Here is a 3,898-nt window from a genome sequence, read left to right on the forward strand (position 1 = left end):
CCTGCTTAGCCTTGGTCGTCATGGCTTGTGTCATCACAACTCATGAGGTCGGGTACCTGCATAGAAATCTCCGCTCCTTAGGAGGTTGCCTGGGAAGGCCGCTCCCTCAGGAGGTCTTGATGTCATCCCCCTCGCGAGGCTTGGCCCCTCACGAGGGTCTTGTCTTGGCGATCTTGTAGATGGGTCATACCAGGCCGTTGATGGAGCCACGCCGTGGGCCGCAGGCAGGCAAGTCTAGGTACCCTGTTTCCCAGAACACCGACAACCATGCTATATTTAATTGCAAACCAATTCACACTGATCAAAACCTAAGGTTTCCCGCTTAGGAGCGCATTAGTACTCGGTTATAAATACTACTACTCCAAGATGACTGCACATTCCTCCTCAACTCCTAATCCACAAAAACAAACAAGTCATTCATCGTCGTTCCCTTGCGTCTGCCATGGCCCGCGTGAGTTCTGGGTCGAGAGATTACTACCAGGGAGAGGCGAGCATGGAAGCAAAATCACGAGAGATGTCCCGCCTCGCCGCGAAAGTAGCCGACATGTCCCGCCGCGCCGCTGAAGTAGCACAGAGGTCCCGCCGCGCCGTCGATGTAGCAGACTGGTCCGACCGCATCGCAGAAGTAGCAGAGATGTCCCGCCGCACCGCAAATGCAGCAGAGATGTCCTCCTGTGCCGCGGCGGCCTGGGAAAATGTCTCGCGGGCAGGCGAGGACTCTCACTGGTGCTTGCGCGCCATGCTCGATGACCTGATGGGTCGGATCTCTGACTGGATGAAGCAGCAGGACGAGATGAATGCCTCGTTTGAAAATGCTACCAGCGTCATCCGGGGACTAGGGGAGGACAAGGCGAAGCTCCACACCGAGCGCGGCCTGCTGAGGGCGAAGATCGCTGGAACGGCGAAGCGGCACGAGGAGACCACTGCCTTGTTGCAGAGGACTGACGTCATCGTCAACAAACTTATGGACGAGAATGCCATGCTCCACATCGAGTGCCAAAGGCTGGTGGAGGAATCCATGGATGCTCTCAAGCAGCGTCTTGAGGACACAAAAGAGCTCATTGCTGCTCGCCGCAGAGACTAGTTCCCGCGGCCTGCAGCAATGCACCAAGAAAGTAGAGATCAGCGAGCCAGATCGTTTTCTTCATTCTTATTTTGCCCTTGTGTATTTCAGGCGTTGCCCCATGTGGCTTTTTGAATTATCTTCCTAAATATGTAAGACAATTATTATCCACTGTCATCGTCCTTATATTTATAAGTTTTGCTATAAGTTGCAGTCGATGCTATAAAGGTCCGTCGGATCTTACATCAAGATCGTGCAAAACTTTCATTTTAGATTTTCTTTTTTCTCTCTTAAATCTCAGTCGATTGAGACATAGCCACGAAATGAAACAGGGGCTCGAGCGCCATTAATGGAGACGTTGGGAGGGAGGTGGGCGGCGGATAGAGGTCAAAGGGCTCTCCTCCCGATGAGCATGCGCAGGGGTCTGATCGCACACCTCCCGTACTCAAATAGCTACCCCACATGACACCTCCTAGCCAATAAAAAAGGGGACACGTGGCGACACGTAAATGGTAAGTAGAACACCCACGGTTTCAATAATACTTGTGTTTCAGATTTGTAACATGACAACACTTGTTTCAAAATGACTTCGTTGATTGTTAATGTGTGCGCCTTCGCAAATCAGACAAAAAATTTACCACAACATGTTGGTGCCATGTCATGACACCATGCTAAGTTTCATGATTTTTAGGCGAGGTTTGGATTCACGGGAATTTTAAAACCAAGTTTCTCGATGTTTCCGGCCGAGCCAAGACGCCCAGATGTTTGAATTCCATTCCCGATTCTTCCATGGGACCTAGAAATTAGCCCAAGTACACATAAATAATTTTTCAACTAACTTTTGTGCACTGGAGCATGTGCTTGTACTTCAAATTTGAATTATGTGCATTAAATGCCTGTAAAATCAATTAATGTACAAAAAAGGCCAAACGAACCCGGAATAAATCCAAAATTTAGCACAAAACTCCTATTTGGTCTAAGCTGCCTGTGTAAAAAAATCAAGGCGGGAGAAGTCAGTGTATGTTGTTTCGCACATGGAGGTGACACGTTCCCGCTCGGAACCACGAGCCTTCTTGAGAGAAGCTCCGGTTTGCAAGAAGCTTTTATCAAAGCTTGTCCCAATTCGGCCAAGAAATTTACCACAGCATGTCGGTGCCATGTCATGACACCATGCCAAGTTTCATGATTTTCAGGCGTGTTTTGGATTTACAGGAATTAAAAAACCAAGTTTCTCAATATTTCTGGCCAAGCCACGACGCCCAAATGTTTGAATTCCATTCCCATTTCTTGCATGGGATCTCGAAATTCACCCAAGGACACACATGTAATTTTTTGAACCATGTTTGGTGCACTGGAGCATGTGCTTGTAGTTCAAATTTGAATTATGCACATTAAATGCCCAGAAATTCAATTAATGTATAAAAAAGGCGAAACAAACCCGGAATAAATCCAAAATTTAGCACGAAACTCCTACTTGGTCTATGTTGCTTGTGTAAAAAAATTAAGGCGGGAGAAGGCAGTGTATGTCGTTTCGCACACCGAGGTGACACATTCCCTCTCGGAACCACGCGCCTTCTTGAGAGAAGCTCCGGTTTGTAAGAAGATTATACCAAAGCTTGTCCCAATTCGGCCAAAAAAATTATGACAACATGTTGGTGCCATGTCATGAAACCATGCCAAATCATGATTTTCAGGCGTGTTTTGTATTTACAGGATATAAAAGACCAAGTTTCTCAATATTTCCAGCCGAGCCACGACGCCCAGATGTTTGAATTCCATTCCCATTTCATGCATGGGACCTAGAAATTCACCCAAGGACACACATGTGATTTTTCAACCAAGTTTGGTGCACTAGAGGATGTGCTTGTATAGTTCAAATTTGAATTATGCACATTAAATACCCAGAAATTCAATTAATGTATAAAAAGGCCAAACGAACCCGGAATAATTCCAAAATGTAGCATGGAACTCCTATTTGGTCTAAGATGCATGTGTAAAAAAATAAGGCAGGAGAAGGCAGTGTATGTCATTTCGCACACGGAGGTGACACGTTCCCTCTCGGAACCACGAGCCTTCTTGAGAGAAGCTCCGGTTTGCCAGAATCTTATACCAAAGCTTGTCCCAATTCGGCCAAAAAATTTACCATAGCATGTTGGTGCCATGTCATGACAGCATGCCAAGTTTCATGATTTTCAGGCGTGTTTTGGATTTACAGGAATTAAAAAACCAATCTTCTCAATATTTCCGGTTGAGCCACGACGCCTAGATGTTTGAATTTCATTCTCATTACTTGCATGGGACCTAGAAATTCACCCAAGGACATACATGTGATTTTTCAACCAACTTTGGTGCACTGGAGCATGTGCTTGTAGTTCAAATTTGAATTATGCACATTAAATGCCCAGAAATTCAATTAATGTATAAAAAAGGCCAAACAAACCCGGAATAATTCCAGAATTTAACACGACACTCATATAGTTCTATGTTGCCTCTGTAAAAAATCAAGAGGGGGGAGCAGCGTATATCGTTTCGCACACAAAGGTGACATGTCCCCCCTCGGGAACCACGAGTCTTCTCGAGAGAAGCTCCGGTTTGCAAGAAGCTTATACCAAAACTTGTCCAAATGCGGCCAATTTTTTTATCACAGCATGTTGGTGCCATGAAATGACACCATGCCAAGTTTCATGATTTTCAGGCGAGTTTTGAATTTACAGGAATTTAAAAACCAAGTTTCTCAATGTTCCTGGCCGAGCCACGACGCCTAGATGTTTGAATTTCATTCCCATTCTTGTATGGGACCTATAAATTCACCCAAAGACACACATGTGATTTTTC

This window comes from Triticum aestivum, chromosome 7D, assembly GCF_018294505.1.
Source record: "Triticum aestivum cultivar Chinese Spring chromosome 7D, IWGSC CS RefSeq v2.1, whole genome shotgun sequence".
In the NCBI taxonomy this organism is placed as follows: Eukaryota; Viridiplantae; Streptophyta; class Magnoliopsida; order Poales; family Poaceae; genus Triticum; species Triticum aestivum.